General features: G+C 38.6%; 1 protein-coding gene across 4 annotated transcripts in view; it reads left to right on the top strand.

Moving 5' to 3' along the window:
• Window positions 1-17,756, top strand: part of FAM110B (family with sequence similarity 110 member B) — a 113,869-nt gene that overhangs the window by 12,319 nt on the left and 83,794 nt on the right. The window lies entirely within an intron of this gene.

Raw genomic sequence — 17,756 nt, 5'->3', positions numbered from 1 at the left:
GCGCCTTTAGTAGCGTCCTCCAAGCATAAGGAAGAGGCAGAGGTTGGTAAGAATATGGAAGAGGGTATTGCAGTGCTAGAGTATGGCTGATGTGCTTTGTATGTCTGAAGGCACCTGAGAAAGGAGGGAGTGTGCCAATGGGTTGCTGTCCAGAGTGTCTTTTTTTCAGTTTTATTTTTAATGTTATCGTGTCTTTGATGATAGCTTCACAGCCTTTGGCAGCTTCAATAACAGGAGAACTTCTTTCCCCTGCTGAGAAAGTACAGTATGTACCTGCTTAATTGTTCTCAGTTACATGATGGTCTTTGTTTTACCTAATTCTTTCCTGACTTGGGAAGAAAAGGGATGTGTTCTTTGTGTAAAGGTATGTATTCTACATGGAAACCTATGTACAGCTTTTTCAGATTATTTAAAAGCACATTTCAAAACCAGTCTGCATTATCTTGAATTATATAGGTGGTCTTCCCCCTGAATATGTATGAAATGTAAAGTGACATAAAATGGAGATGTCTGGTTTACTAAGTTGTCTGCTCATAAAATACAGCTAGCTAGTCACAAGGTAAAAATCTCTTGGGGAAAAAGAATTAAGTATTGCCTTACTGTCCCCATTGTTACTTTTCTGTTGAATTTTTTTCAGTTAGATTTTTTTTTTTTTTTTTTCCCCCCTTCTAAATCTCTAGGACATGCATTTAAACTAACCATTAATGCTGCATTTATGCCCGTAGTACTTTTACCTTTATGCTAATGTATGTAGATGAACAGGTCAGGACTTGGCCTATATAATAAAAGTGCCTTAATTTACTCCTTATGTGCATTCCAGGGTGTGAGTGTTTAAATAAAATGGGGCATAGAGAGGGGAAAGGCAGGAAGATGAGCTGGTGCCTGGTGCAGTAACTGTAGCTGGAGACTGACACTTGTGAAATGAGTGCAATTGTCAAACTGTCCACCATCTGATGCCTTTTTTTTCTGTCCCTGCTTCAAAGGCAGATTGTGGAAACACATCTGCAGCAAGTCGGAGGCTGAGTGCTCATTTGGGGCAGAGTCTTTCCCCCAGCCCTCCATTTGGTCTTGACTATACGTGTGCATTGGGCTTGTCTTTGCAGTGGGGTGTGCCTCATGGCCATGCTCCCTGATGCTCTTGCAGAGGCAGCCCTGGAAAGTGCTGTGGTGTCCTCTACCTCCGATTTCTGTGAGAGATGCTCAACGGGAGAGCCACAGCTGATTTCAAGGGCTGATATGCCAGGAGCCCAACGGTGCAGAGCACTCACAGGTTGTAGTTGAGTTTTTTCATTGTGGATAGAAAGCAGTAATACATTCACATAAAATGCTGTGAGAATACACAAAACAGTGTTCCCAGGAAAACATGCATGCATGAGAAGGAAGAGGAGTTGACAGGGCGTCTGGGTTGTGATTTGCACCACTGACCATGGGACATGCAGCATTCCTCAACATTCCTAAAGTTGCCAGGGGAGGAGAACCTCTATCCATTCCACTCCTGCTGGTTTGATGTCAGTGCCAGCAGTGGATGCCCAGAGCCTGGAGAGTGGTCACAAGTCTGCAGGAGAGAACCTGAAGAACAGCACCGCAGAATTCCAGCTGCTTCAGCCTGTAAGTTGGCTTCCTCATGGGCACAGCTTAAATGCCTCTATGCATATAGCATGGGGAATAAACAAGAGGAGTTGGAGATGGGCACATGCCTGCAGGGCTAGGATCTTATTGGCATTGGGGAGACCTGGTGGGATGACTCCTATGACTGGAGTGTTGGAAAGGAAGGATTCAGGCTGTCTAGGAAGGACAGGAAGGGGAGTTGCCTTCTATGTCAGTGGCTGGCTGGAGTGCATGGAGCTCTGCCTGGGGATGGGTGAGGAGCTGAACAGAGCTTATGGGCCAGGACTAAAGGGAGGGTAGGGGCAGGGAACATTTATGTGAAACTTATATGGATGTCTGCAGGTAATCTTGAGTAATCTTGGAGACAAAAGACTGAATCCTCCTCCCCATCCCTTGGTATTTTTGTCATAACATGATGGTTCCATGTGTATACGTGCACAAAAAATATTTTTGTTTAAAAGTCCTAAATGTTTCTGTAGGGACTTGTTCTAATCTAGATGAGCTTTCCCTTTTGCAGCTGTTTTGGACCAAAGCCGGGGAAACAGTTACAGTACATGATCTGCATCCAAAGGAGAACTGTTGCTCCTTTGAGAACTGTTAGCTATTCTATGAGTGTAGTCCTTAGTGGTGGGGTTGGGCTCAAATTCATGTCCTGCTCTGGGCTTTGGAGAGGTTGTCCACAAGTTGTGAGTTATGATGTTGCTCTCCTGTGTCGTCTTAACTACAGTGTTGCTCCCCCATAGCTTCTGAAGGGCATTGAACAGACTGGTGATGAGGCAGCATGAGGTAGGAGCCCAGTGAACTGTATTACCCAGGCCCCTTTCTCGGGTATCTTTCCTAAAATACCTTAAATGCCTTTACTTTTCACTTACTGTCTGTCCTCCGAGTTGCTTTGTCTGGAAGTAGTTACTTCTTGCAGAAGTTCTTGCTAGTGGTATAAGATAACTTGGCAGCATCTGTGAGAAAACAGTTATATGTGGAAGAGGTTATTGTGAGATTTTTGTCTTATCTGGAGAGCTACCAAAAGCTGGGAAGTGTAAAATACGTGTGGGGTTTTTTTCTCCTGAAATTTCACACTGCTTTTCAAAATAAGTTCTTCTGCCTTTAAGTGGGTGAGTCCTTGCTCAAAAATAGTGATTCCCAAATGTTCTTCTTTGAGCCAAGTATAAAATCTTTTTTTATGCAATCTCTTCAGAGCCTGGCTTTGAGAGAGAATTTAGTCTTCTTTTAGAGACTTCATTCTCTTTATAGAACATAATGAGTTTGCTTTTAGATGGAAAAACTGAGAATTCCAGTGAAGATGCTCTCGCATGTTTTGGTTTGTTTTTATGCAGTATGAAACTGTTTAACATTTAATACAGTAAACTCTTTAAAAGCATAAGTTATATAATTACCATGAACTTTTAAATAACTGTTAGTATTGGTACTTGATTGTTAGTAAGAGCACATTAATAATAATAAATTACCAGATACAAAATAATGATTTGAGCCTTTTCTCTTACTAAGCTGAAAATCAAGGATGTGGCTTTTTAAGTAGGAAAATGGTTGTAGATGTAGTCATATCTTGTAATGATGTTTTATGCTTTTCTTTTTGTTTATCCCTGTTTGCATATCCTAATTATGTAAAAGTCTTCAGTTTGGAACCTGAAGTGTTATTTTATTTCTCCAAGTATCTTTTGGTATCAGCTCAGTGAGTGCTAAATTCTAGGAGCTTGTTAACTTGCCCATGACAGTTTCTTCATGGCTCAAATATGGCAGCTGATGTCTGACTGCTTTAAAATAATAATGAACACCATCAGATTCTCTGTATACCTAGTAGTGTGATCCCGTAGCTTCATTTCAAACAAGCAAGCATGTGTATGGGAACGAGTTCTCCCTTGCTCTGTGATTTCTGTTGGTGGACTGCAGTTGACTTCTGGCAAGAACACTACCTAGTGGTAGAATACGAAATGGTGTAGAACCAGTCCTGATAGCAATGGGCTTGTTATGTATGCTGGAGGGGTAATGGTCAGAAAATAGCCTGCAAACATTTCTATTTCCTGGTGTTAAATTGTGGTTTTATTTGTCAGTGTTGGCTAAAAATGGGGTAGGAGTTGAACCCAGCTTATGAATAAATGTCACCAAATCGAATTCTACTGCACTTTAAGGGAAACAGCATCAACTGTAAGCAAAATGTCTCTTGTTGCTTTGGTATTTAAACTTTTATGACAAAATGGCTTAGGACTGAAAGCAGTAGTTAGTTTCAGTCTCGGTGGAAAATGGAGACTTCTCAAAGCTGCTGCGCTGGAAAAGTATATTGTCTGCTGTGGTTCTCCCTTTTTATTGCACTCTATGCCAAGCCTATAATCATGGAATTTAGAAACCCCTCCCCTTTCAATAGTGACCCAGTCTTTCTAAGAAAAGAAATAGGTCCATAGGCTTCTGAATTACTGGTGTACATTTAACTCCCAGGTGCACCAGAAGAGCTCTTAGGCACAGATGGAATTCCTCAGGTCCTGAGCCCAGCTGGATGCTTCCTGCTGTAGCACCTAATACGACTCTTCTTCATGTTGTAGTATAAAAGTATCAGAAAAGATTGTGTGAGACAAAAGGAGATGGTAGTTAAAGATGAACCTTGCTCTTTTACTAGTCACTAGCACCAGATTATTTCATCATAAGGGGAATTCCATTGTGTTTGAAGGATGCCTCCTCCCCTCCTCAGTTTGTGAAGACCTTTAACCAAGTGCTTAGACTTCATCACTTAATCTAGGAATTTACGGAAAGGTAATGCAAAGTTCACAGAGTAGTGGTGTGGTATGACTGTGTCAACTTGAATTGTTTAGTATGTTTGCAACAACTTGAGCTTTTATCTCATTGTCAAGTCCATTCACAAGAATGGTGTGTTGAGTGTGTGTGTGTGTTGCATACAGGTGTCATTCTGGCAAAATCACCAGTGAGTTGATGTGTGTGGCTATTGTTTGATTTTGAGGAAGACAGATATTACACTTCTTAAGCCAAAAAGAAACTTTTGTCAGACAAAGTTTGATCTTTTGTAACTGTTTGAAATTCTGCCTGTGTATTGCAGGTGCATGCCCAGACCACATGCTGCCTGGTGACTGCTACCTCTGTGGACAGAAGGATTAGAATAGAGTTTCAGCCCTAATCCTGGGTTTCCTGTGCAGATTCACTTTATAGTCTTATTCCTGTTTAGTTGCATGTGTGTTAAAGAGCGTGTTTTTATTTATACTTGCTCTCAAAAAGAAAGGCAGTAACAATGGTATTTTGATTTTTATTGTATTGAACTATGCTAGGATTTATGCCTTTTTTCTTTTTTTCCCCCCAGATGCTTCACAGGCTGGTAATTAACCATGTACTATGCAAACTCTTGCAGGAAAACGAATTGGTTATCTGTTAATGAACTGAATTACAACAATTTTAGTTTTAGGTTATTTCAAAGTATTATTTACGTAAATTATTTACGATCTGAAGTCTTAATTTTTTTTCAATGAATGCTTTAGTCTACTTTTTGTTACTTTTAAACTTTATAGTAAATAGAAGTGGTTTATTACGTACAGAATGATATCCTATAATAAAAACCCCACAGTTTTTGTCTTCCTCGGGGCTTGAACTGACCTTCAGATGTGAAAAATCATTTGATCACTTTTTTTAATGCTTTTTGCACTTTTTCTGATCCCTGCAGTTTTAAATGTGGCTTGCACAAATTGAACCACATCTAAAATTAAACATTGGCCTGGATGAAATCCTGGAACTAAATTGGTTCACCATTAAGTTTAATTGATCAAGAAGCTGGTAAAAGACTGTTTTCTCCTTACATGGTTCCTTTTGTTTATCTTCAAAAGTTTTATATTTAGGATGCTATTTATTTATCTGTCACCATTAATTAAAGCAATATCGAGCATACAAGCTGTTTTAAGCAGTAGGGAAAATAGTTTCTTGGTGTTCTAAGAAATTTAAAGGAAATGTTTTTGGATTGTGTAGTAATGGCATATGACGGCTTTTTGCTTGAAGAAAAAAAAAAAAACAAACCCAAAAACCCCAAACATAGAAGCATATGTTTGTGGTGTGTTAATTTTTTTGCCAGGTTTTCAAGTCTGAATTTCAGTTTCTTTATCAGTCTGTTGAAAGACTCGGCTTGGTGCCTTGTGAGACCTCTGAGGGTTGGTGTGAAAATCTAGAAAATCTAAAGCCAAAGCTTCAGAGGTTTCAAAACTTTTCAGTCAGTAAGATTTTTGGCATGGAGATGGAGTTAGTTCAGATTTGTGATAACAGCCTCTGTAGTCAATGCTGCAAAAATATAAATCTGGGTAAGACGTACAGGAAAATGTATGGAGGTGAGTGTAGTTACAGGGTTGCTGGGAAAGTTTCAGTATTGACAATTTCACAGATGTGTTTCTGCAAGGTGATTGCCAGTGTTCCTTCATTTTCACTACTCAAAAAGATGGTCAAGTGAAAATTAAGCGTGTTTGGTGGTACCACTAATTAGCTCTTGTGTCCATGAGCTGCCCCCTGTAGTGGAGGGGAGGGAAGGAAAAGAATTCTTCCATCTCTGATCCTTATATTTGGAATCTCCTACTATTATTATTCAGAGGCCTAAAAAATATACTGGATTCTGCTTCAAATCCAAGATTGAATATATATTATTGTAGGAGCAGTAGCTTAGGTAGTTTAGGCAAGAAAATAGCTGTTGTATAATAATGCCTACGTAAGCGTAGAGTCTTCTGTTGGCGTGCCTTTGAGACAAATAAATTTGTTTTCTATACAATTGAGTTCTGGGGTTTTTTTCAATTCTCATGGAAGCTCAGCAATAAGCCTTGAGCACAGAATAAATTCTTTATCCTGTGTGATTTGTGTGTATTTGTCTTTTAAATCTGTTTAACAAAGTAGTGAAACAAATTTGGGATTAGTGACATGCTAGTTAGCTTTGCTGAAGGAGGCTGGGTCAAAAGAATGGGGAAAATCATGTTTTTTGCATTAGGTATGATTAGCTGGCACAAAGATTAGCTGTATCATGTACTTCTTTTCAAACGGTTCCTGACCTCACGGGTGCAGGGAAGTTGTGATCCAGCTGTAGCAGTATGAATTTGGCAAAGAAAATAAGCAGAGGTTTTGTGCAGATTTGTATATTGGCAGTTTAATATTCTCAGCACATGGGCTTTCCTTTTACTTCTCACAAATTTAAAAATAATGTTGATTTAGTGCCAAGTGTCCGTCATTACACACGCCTGTTTGTATTTAATGCTCTTTACTGCTTTTAGTGCCTTTATTTTTTTTTCTCTGGATCCACTGACACTTATGGAGGGGCTGTTAATACCAGCTTACATCAGGTATCACTTGCTAAAGTTTCTGATACATTATGAGTACAAATTTTAAATTTCAGTAACATGAAATCTGGACTGTAAAATCCTGCTTTTAATCTAGGCTTATTTGGTTAGGCTGTGTTAAATCCATCCCCAAAAATACTCAAGCTTTATTTTTTTTCCATTATTTTCATTTGAGATCAAATCTCTTTGAACTGTGTAGACATGCACCTGTGCTCATTTTAATCCCTGTGTAGTTTTCATCAATTATCACAGCAGGCAAGAAGAAAATCAAATTGTAAAATGCTTTTGAAAAGTAAATACGTTCAACCTGGGGTTCAGGTTTCTGTTTTAATCAAACATCATCTGTATTCATGTTTTTACACAAAGCCTGGGTAAGGGAGGGGCATGAAAAGCCTTATTTTGTTTTCATTGTGAAATACCTGTTTTGAAGTGCTCTGGTGTAGGATGGGTATAACATGTTAGTGTTTGTGTGTATGCAGATTTTTATATATATATATTTTTTTTAAGCTGGAGAAAAATCTAGGTCAAGAGATTTCATTCTTATTAATAACTTAAGGCTTTATTCAACAAAAATTATCCTTTGTGGCTAGAAAGCTTCCTGACTGGGGAAGCACTGGTGGGAAAGGAACCCACTGCACTCAAACATGGGTGGGAGCATTTCCCCTTCCATTGGGGTGTTAAAACACTTGCCTTCCCCCATGTGTTTTTGATTGCCACCATAAAAGCTTGCTAGGCCATGCTCTTTTTCTGTTTCTCAGTGCAGGACCATGCTTGGGGTGGGTACTGTTAGCGTTTCTCCCCCATCCCATGTATGTCTGCTGTCCAACCTAGGCCCCGTGCCATGGCCCCAGCCTTCCAGTGCTATTTTGGCCTCCTGACTGTGGATCATTGTGCTTCAGCCTGGTGTTGAATATGTAAACTGGAGAAATTGGGAAAACTACTGTTAAATATGTAAACTGGAAGAACAGGGAAAATCTTGGCTCTTTTAGCTATGGTAATCTATTGTATTGAAATTTTAAACAAACTTGGAGAAAATATTTGTTATGAAGTCTTTAATTTTCCCTTAAGCTTCTGTGTCACCCTGGAACCAAAAGTAAGGGTAGTTAAATTAGGATAGTTAATAATGGAACAACTTGCACGCACAGGAGATGTAATGAATTTTCCATCAATTTGCAAGTTCCATAAATCAAGATAAGAGGCTTCTCTAAAATGTGCTGTTTGTAAGCTATGGATCTGTACATGACAAAAAAATTAGGTTAAGTAAGTTAGATTCCATCTGTCTTGACATCTTGCAGTTGTTTCTGGAGCAGTTGCTTCCAATGTGAAGGTTTAGAAAATTAATCTGTATTTTGATGTCTAATACTTTATCAAGGAGCACAAATTTGAGGGAGAAAAGGTCATTTTAAGTGAAAAAACCTGATGCTTCCTTTCCTCCTGTACCTCCCCAAGATCTTGTGGATGTGAGAGAGGTCAGAAACCCTCCCATCCTCTGGTACAGGACCTGCCAATGATACCTATCTGCCTGCAAAACTTGGGTTTGCGCTGACAAAGGACAATAAACATGGCTTTTAGGGGAAGTTTTCCAATGTGTGGAGCTGCAGGTTGTAACTTCTGAAAGTGGAATGTGCAGAAGCCATAGATACTGTAGTCAGCCTGTGTGACTAATATAATTGCGTCTTCTCCTTGAGTAAGTAGTATAGATATGAAGCAGACTCCGAAGCAACTCAGTTGACACCTGCACAGGATTGAATAGTAACATCCCAAATAAATTGCTGTGCAATGTAAGTGCTAAAGTGTTGTCAATCAAAGAAAGTTAGTTCTCAGCAATTTTTTATATGTTGAAAATCTCTTTTTAATCCAGCAAATTTCAACTTGCATAGCTAGGGTATTTGCATGTAAAATGAGCAAAGATTATCAAGATCATTAAAAACATAAAACACAGGAGAGAAAAATGTTAAAGGTATTTTAAGTATAGCTATCAAATTCTGTTCACATCCCATATATTTTATTGTAAATTTTATAGTTAGTGACCAAATGGTGACTTTTGGTATACTACCTTTTCTTTGAAATGTAATAAAATAATTATTGCCTATTTTGTGGCAAGTGAATTGGAACATATTCTGCTTGAATTGCATCATGTGAACCCCTTCAACAGGGTCTTAAGGAGGCATGCTTCTGAAAATTTATCCCCTCCTGTATTTGCACACAAACATAATTGGAAACTCGAATGCATTGTTTGCATGGTATGAAAATGTAGCAGTAGAAATGATAGCACTGTAATAGAGATTAAGGTAGAAATCTTTTTAGATGTTGGACTTAATTTTGAGGTTTTTTTTTTTCTTTTGTCTTTAATGCTTTGGATCTTAATTTTTTATGTTACATGAGCACCTTCTTAGATGCGTTATATATTTGAGCTTACAATTCAGAATGTTCAACTTCAGTGTTTGAAGTTTAATACTTGTTTGGGGGCCTATCTTTGTAGATAACTTGCACAGAATTTTCTGTGGAAACATCAGCATATCTGATACAGCAGATGTTATCAACTTTTACAGAGGAGAATATTGATATCTTAGTCTGGGGGAATCATCAAAATGTGTATCGTTAGGGATATGTGAGGGACTCTGCTGAAAAATACATGTTTTGATATACAAAAATGTTGCATGTATTTTTTGAGATCTATTTGTAATGCAAATGACCATTTCTTAGCTGTGGGATCATTTGAAATTCCGAAGATTACCCAGTGCAAGTGTTAGTGATCTATCTCTAGTAGTGAAAAAAGAATTGCTAGACAGTTACAGAATGAGTGACAGGGTAGGATGATCTCTCAATTTCCCTTTGGCTTCAGGGTGGAAGAGAGATCTAGCTTTATGGACTGATACCATGCAGCTTTCAAGTTGCAACCTCCCATGCGTCCTTTCTCTTCATTTCTGACTGCCGCTGTAAAATAACTATCTTCTTTATGAATTCTGTTCCTGTTTTGAAAGTTTTCTTTTTTTTTTTTTTTTTTAAAAGTATTGTATGCTCTTTCCTGCTTCCCTGACCTTAGTGCTGTTAAATGAGGAAAGGAGGACGATGGATGTAACAACCCATGGACAAGCCCTGTCAGCTGTCTGTGGCTTTGCATCCTGCATCTAGTGATATGATACAAATGCTTGATGTCCTACTTCATATTTTTATTTATAAGGTATAAATAAAAAAGTGTCAAAAGTTTGTTTGAGTTGTCAGAACAGTGTGAGAATATAGTCTCTTAAGCTCCCAATTTGACAAAAGTGGCCCAAATCAATGTCAAACTGATGCCACTTTGATGACTTGCCATAGCAACCTCACATAAGGTTGATAAATGTTTATAAAAGAAGCAGTAAGTTGCTAAGTCCTCAGAAAGGAAGTGTAAAACCTTCTGATTCAATCTGTTGATTTATACTGCTCTTAGTGGTAGTAGTTGGTTTGGCTGCTTGCCCCTTGCCTGTGTTTGCCAGCTTCCTGCTACTTGAAGTGGATCAGTTGCCTGGATTTGCTTTCTCTGGGATGTGGAAGTGCTGTAGCACTGCAGTGACCTTCTGGGTAGTAATAATTTGTATTTTCATGAAAATCATTTAACCAGTACACAGATTTTGATAACTAGCTTTAAACAAGGAAAAATAATCATAGGATCTTACTTTTTTTTTTTTTTTGCTTCCGTACAGAATTGCCTCAAGTAGCCTAAGCTAGAGTTGCATCAGTTATGAAGCTGTTTCCTTCTCTGCCTCTCAGAATTGTGGTGTGCAGCATAAGAATGTTATTAAATGCCTCTGATTAAGGAAGACTTTGTAGAGCTGGCATGTTGTGCTTAATTCCTGCTTTTGTAAACACCTACTGGGTTCTCCTAAGCACTGAGCCCATGGCCTAGGGGTGGACTGCGCTTCTCGTGGTCCAGGGAGGAAGGCCTTTGGTAAGATGTCTTGTCCCCACGAATCACTGAGAGTGGTGCAAGGACTCCTGTTGCAACCTTGTTAACGTTGGATTATTGATATCCTGTATTCTGCTACATATTGCCCTTGCACCTGGCTTTTTTTCAGTGTTGGTAAGTTTTATAAATACTTTGGTGCTCACTCTCTTGTGCTTTGGAAAGTAACTTTTAGAAATAATCTCTGATTTATGTCCTCTTTGTATGTTTGACTCTGTAGCCTGACCAAGTCAAAGCCTTCTTATATATCTTCTTATTCCCGGCAAAGCAGACTGTGGGATTTCTTTTGAAGCCCAGCTGTAGAATTAGTATTTCCTATCATGGGCAATATATCTGTTTCATGTCTCTTATTACTAACATTTCATCTGCTGACTGATTTAAAGTCTAAAACTGAGTTCACCTCAGTCTGTATCCTTTCCTTTTTCAACTGTAAAACATCCAAAGAGAAACAATTACAGTTGAAAAACCAGGAACCAAGTTAGTCTTCCTGGTTATACTGAATTGTGAAGAGAATTGTCAGTCTGGGTGTGATGCAGGGTAAGCAAGTGGCTGTCCTCAAGTGGAGATAGATTAAACTAAATTCTTGCTACTTTCGGGTTTTAATAACTTGCTGATGAAAATTCTTTACCTGGAAACTTGCATGTAGAAGTGTGGGCTGGAAAGTCTTTCAGGCCAGAGGAAGATTTGCCTTTACAGGCTGTAACATCCAGCTGTATTTCAGTCATGCCTAATAAAATGATAAATTGATGATTGAGTTCCTCCTGCTAATCGTTTCTTATTTCTTCTGAAGTGCGTAACCAGGGTTTTTTTGTGTGGTGTGTTGTGTGTGTGCTTGCAAATGTCTCATTATTAATAATTTTATTTGTTCTAGTTCTCAACCTTATATTATAAATTCTTGTTGTGTTGGCCAGTGAGCAAACGAAGGTGACCTGAAACTCCTCCAAACTGTGCGCATGGCTCAGTATTCAGTAACCATCTGGCACTTTCATACTTCTCAGTCTTCAATATATCTGATGAAAGTCCCATACTGCTTCTAGCCATTCAGGTACTTTGGAGAACCACTCTTGCAGTTCCCTGGCATCATTCCCTGGCAGAATTGCTCAGGTAGGTTTTACCTCATCATCTGTGTCCTGAAAACCTGAGAGCTGCCTTGATCTGATGATTTGATGGGATTTTGTGTCACTTTTATTGTTTTGAATGCGGGTCATTGTCCCTTGGTAATACCCAAGGGAGAACTAACACGTCTCATGTGGTGGTTCAGTACCCGAATAGAAGGCTTAGGACTCCTATGTCTCTTGCACAACTTGACTTATGCGGATATGACAAGATGAGGGGAAGATTAGAGGCTACAGCAACTTTGTTTTATAATTTGCATAAAAATCCTACTTCTCAAACTATGGCCGGATTTGCAACAGAAACAATCATGAGTCCAAATCTGTTGTAGGCATTAAATAACATTTGTGTAACTTTGATGTTGCAAAGACTTCTGAAAGGGTCTGTGTGTTCCAGAGTATCTTTCTTAAAATCGTAATGGTGTTGCTATTAAAAGCCAGAGAGGTGTCACCCTCTTCAGATTTAAAATTTCTCATGCATAGATCATGCTTTTAGTTCCACGCTTTTCTTTCATGCCTAGTTGAATTCCAGCTCTACCCATTAAGTACTGCTAATTTTCGGAAAGTTTGTTGTGAGAATGCAGACAGGGTAGTATAATGCATGTAATTCTGTCTGCAGCTGCGTATAATTACTCTCATGTATATTTTCATGAATGTCTTGTGTTAAGATTTCTCCTAAATAGCAGGCAAGGATGGTGATAGCATATGGTTTCTTCTAATGTCTGTCCTAAAGTCAAACCAATTACTTTGCTTGCATCTCATGAACTACAAAGTGGTTATGCTTTCATGGGTACTACGAAAAATGAATAAAGCTAAATTGCAAACCCAAAAAAAGGAGAGTTTAGAATTTGGTTTACTTCAGGTGCTATACCCAGGCTGTCATTCAGAAACCTTTGTATTATACATACCTCTTTAAGATTGTGTATGCTCACATGTTCCCTAGATCATCACTAAAGACTCAGAGTGCACTATTTTTTATAAATGGAAATATCCAGGGCTGTGTCCAAGCCTTCATCTGCTTTCAAGACCTCCAAATCATGAATCTCGTTGGTATCCCTGAATGAGTGATTCTTAATTACTTTAACGATGCCCTTTGTAGGACCCTAATTGACTTTTTTTTTTAACTACTAGAGAAACTCTTACAAAGGGTCTCTTCTTTTGCTTTAATTTCAACTTCCATTCCCTATTTTATGGTTATTTTATGTAGTGTCTGTAGTAATAAGGCAGTGTGGTATATTTCTATTCCCTTTCACAGGGAAAACTTAAACTGGATTATTCTGACTGAATTTAGTAGTAATATTTACTTAAAATTTATCATGGTACCAGGCCTCTTCTTAAGCCTATCTTCTGTCATTACTTTCTGATGGTTTTGGCTGGGATAGAGTTAATTTTCTTCATAGTAGCTGGTATGGGATTATGTTTTGGATTTGTGCTGAAAACAGTCTTGATAATACAGAGATGTTTTTGTTATTGCTGAGCAGTGCTTACAGAGTCAAGGCTTTTTCTGCTCCTCACAGCACCCCATGCTTGAATCGTTATACTTGCTTTTCGTCATATACCTTATTTTCCTCACCATTTCACAGCTTTTCCTTCAAGTCTGATCTCTGCCATTGTCACCAGACCTGGAAACATTCACAAGTATACAGGCTTTCCTCTTTCAAGTCCCTTTGCAAGAGGTATATATTCACAGAAACTGTACATTAGAAGATTGTATATTAGCATATAAACTCAGCTCATAGATACGCTGTTGCAGTTTTTAGTTGGTACTTCTTGAAATGTGTTTGTGCTTTCAACTGAGCACTTTCAATCATCTGCCTTTCAGTGGAGTTTCTTGAAGGAATGGTTCCCCATCACAGTTGTGTCCATCCTCTTTGATAACTACCTGTCTTAGCTGTTTGTCTTAGCAGACCTAAATCTGACTGCTTTTTTTGTTGTCATTAATTTGCTTGGCATCCAACCGTTGTTCCTCAGGTACACAAAGAGAGTGGCAGAATGGAAACCCATTAGGTCCATCAAATAATGTTTCCCTGCCTTTCATTGCCCTCCAAGACAATTTCTTCCTCAGGAGACATGCCATCTCTCTTTACTCATCTTTAGAGTCCTGTTTTACTGGGCTCCCCACTGATGCTTAAAAATCTTAATTATTTCCATCACAATGTCTATACTTACTTCCATTTTTTTTTAAATCTAGAAAAGGATAACCCATCCTGCAGAACCAGGTAGCATGCTGGACAGAAAACCTGTTTTTCTGTGTTCATTTCTTTTTCCTTTCTTTTTCTATTATACTTTCATGACTGATTTATTCCAGGAAAGTGTGAGACTTCCATTAAAATGTTCCTAGAATAAATACATATTTTATCTTTTATCTTTATAAACTTATGAGGAGTCCAGTGAGGAATGTTGGAAGGACAGAAGCTCTGATATTGTAAGTAATCATATGCTTGCATTAAGGACTCTGTTTTGTTTTCCCGATATATGCTGCAGCAGTGCATGTGGGCCGTAAATTGACAACTTGTTTGTACCTGATGTGTGTATTTCCATGGACATAATTAATCCATAACTGATACAAACCTTAAATAAAACCCCCAGTCTTGGAGACCAGGAAAGAGAGTATCTGAGAATGTGGGCAGAAAACTAATGAGGTTAAAATGTAACTCTGCTTTTTGTCTTATGTATGTTTTACAAATGTTCATATGTACGCACGAGCAAACAAAAAAAGTGTGCTGGGCTTGGTAATCTGCTTCTGGTGGAATCTTTCTGTCAGTGTAATTAACATTTAGGAGATTAATGTCACTTCTGCTTCTGTAAGTGTGTTGTAACTTTTCCTGGCAGTATATAGTGGCTGGATAGCTGTGCTGGTCCAGAGCCTTCTAGTGAGATACTCACAGCTGCAAGAATAGTGGTAGTGAAACTGTGAGACTTTTAAAGATACTGCTGCCTTTCAGCTGTCGAGTTGATGTAACTCTTGGTTGGGAAAATTAGCACTGTTTTCTTCAAACTTTGTGGTTAGTAAGACTCCACTTAGTTTCTTATAGGTGTCTTACTTTAAGATGAAATTTATTATTCTTGGTCTAAGTTGGGGTGAAGTTTTTTAACAGTTGTGTATAAAGTCAGACAATGTGAAAGCTAAGATTTCCAGCTCAGAACTATAACCTCCAATATTGAAGATACTTATGCATTTATATGCCACCAAAGGTAGTATAGAGCAATGCATACCATAACACTGTGTGAAAAATGAACATGGGAAGCCTGACTTCTGATTTTTCTGGTTTTCTTTAATTTGATTCTTCCTTCCCCCCCCCCCCCCCCCCCAGTGGTTTAATGCTGAGTAAGTGAGCAGATTACAGCTTAGTTTTATTGTTGTGTTTAATGAAACCATGTCTATCTACAGGAGTAGAAACTGTTGGAATTAGTGGATATGACTCCTTCCTAACACTTCCGCTAATTAATTTTTCCGAAAGTCGTGTTCTCTAAATTGACTACACCTTCTAATTTATGTTGGATGCGAGCTTTTTACCTGAAAGCTGTAGAGATGTGAGAGTAGTGAGTCAGCACCTTCTGCCTGTGAAAGTTTAGGGACTGTATTAAGAGACTCATTTCGTGCCCCCCTGCTCCTCCCAATATCAATTGGTAAATATTTCCTTGTTTCTAGTTATGTGTATGGCTGCGATTGCCTATACCTCTTCTGCTTTGTTAAATAACTTTATTCTCAGGATCTATGGTCTGTTTGGCTTCAGAAAGCATTCATATCTCTTTTGGCACAGAAAGTATATCTTATTTATTTGAGTAGCTAGATTGTTTCAGTTTCCTGACTTCAGTTTCTCCCTAGTGACAATGATTAAGGTAACGCCTTATCAAACCATCAGGCTATCAAATGCTTAATCATTTGCTGCTGAGTTTCCATATCAGCTTATTTCTTTGTCAAGAAATCCTACATTTTGAAAGACTTTAGTTTGGTTAATGGAAACCTAAGGGTAGGCTCGAATGAGGTTTTAAGGTTTAGATAGGTGCCTTTGGGATAGTTGGGAAATAAGAAGCCCATTCATTCATTCACGGATCCTTCTGGTGTAGATTTGGCCTCTCTTTCTTGAGGTGTGTATTTCTGTAAGTACTAAAACTTTGATTTCATATTTAGCAAGAGAATGAAAGAGAGGAAGAACATAGCAAGTGAGGATGAAAACTCTTTTTAGAAAGAAAGCCCAAAGACTTGTTGATACTGGACAGCGAAGCAGGAAACGACGTGTCATAAAAGGCTCTGGCTTGTTGGATAAAGGCTGAAACTCAGGATGTAGTCTATAAATACAAAACAGTTTCATAAAAATATTTTCAAAGTGCAGTTCTGAGTGCCTCAGAGAAGCTGACTGATAATTGTGCAGCTACTTTATATATCTGTAGTGCACATGCATGCACACACATACAGTCATACTATGCTTTCTGCTATAAACATGAATATATTCAACTCGGAGTTATGTGTTTCCCATAGGAGACTGGCAATATTACCAGCACCAAATTTGCGAGCTACAGCCTGTATTCTTTGCAGACTGAACCAGCAACTTAGTGGAGAAGCAGAGAGCAAGGGATTCCAATTTCAACAAGGCAGAAAGGGAGGAATTCATGAAGCTGAATATTCTCCTGCACAGAAAGACCCAATTTATTTTTTTCTCTGCAATATTTTGTCATGAGTTTTTCATTTCAAGCAGCACATCTAGCAGCCTTCTAGGGGTTTTGGAGGTGGATTCTGTTCTGACCAGTTGATAGCTGTGAAAATTGTCACTTAACTTGGAGATAAAAGTGCTTCTATTTGAACTTGCTTAAGCTGTTGGCCAAGAAGCATGGCATTACTAGCTGTGCTTAATGGCCATGTTCCCTTTTTTCCCCTCTGACTTGTTCAATGTAAACTTACAGGGATCTTAAACTATCAGTTGTTGCCATCATTTTGTTCGCAAAGTTGCTTCAGTTTTGAGACTGAAATGAGTGTCAGTTCAGAGTTACTGCTTAAAATACAGTGATTTGGAATATCAGAATAATTTGTAATACAAGAGTGTGTTTTTCATTGATTATCTGTTGTTGGGCTTTGTTGTACAAAACAAGGCAAGGTTGTAAAGCATATCTGTTTTTTCCTCCCATGGTTTTAAAATGCTGGGGTATTTTTCTTTCTTCTTTTACCAAATACCATAATAACAATACTGCAGCAGTCCCATAACTGAGTAGCTGTAATGCTCTGTCATTCTGGATATGCCTATGCCTTCATCTTCCTCTTGTTAATTTTTGAATTTATAAGCATTTATATGAAGGTGCCCATGTGTCTCTGAAATCCCTCCATTGTTGCTCATTTCTGTTGTACTGCTCTTTCAAAGGCAGACTGTCTCGAAGGTGAAGGTCCATCCATCCACCCACCCAACGTAAATGAACTCTCATCTTAGGTGTAGTAACGTCAAGACCCAAACTCAGGCAGGTTCCCCAAAGGCTCAGAGCAGCGAAGCCCAAAGTAGTTGGTACCTCACAAATACTGCTTCCCTTTTCATGTGTTACCTACGAGACAACTGTTTTCTTGACTTTATGCTTGAAAAGAGTTTTTCTGAGCAAAACACAGTGTTCTGGTGTGCGTATTTAACAAGGGTTGCTTTGTCAGCTAGGTGGAGGCCATGTGCAGGGAGGTGAGATAGTTTGCAGGCTGGGTTTCTTGCCTGCAGTGACACAGCACTGACTTCTCTGAGAAGATGATGTCTTGCCACTTGTGCTCTTTGCTATGAAGCATTCTCAAAGTGCGTC

The sequence above is a fragment of the Strigops habroptila genome, chromosome 1 (genome assembly GCF_004027225.2).
Source record: "Strigops habroptila isolate Jane chromosome 1, bStrHab1.2.pri, whole genome shotgun sequence".
Classification (NCBI taxonomy): Eukaryota; Metazoa; Chordata; class Aves; order Psittaciformes; family Psittacidae; genus Strigops; species Strigops habroptila.
Note: the sequence above shows the minus strand (reverse complement) of the source record. Positions and strands in the feature narration are given on the sequence as shown.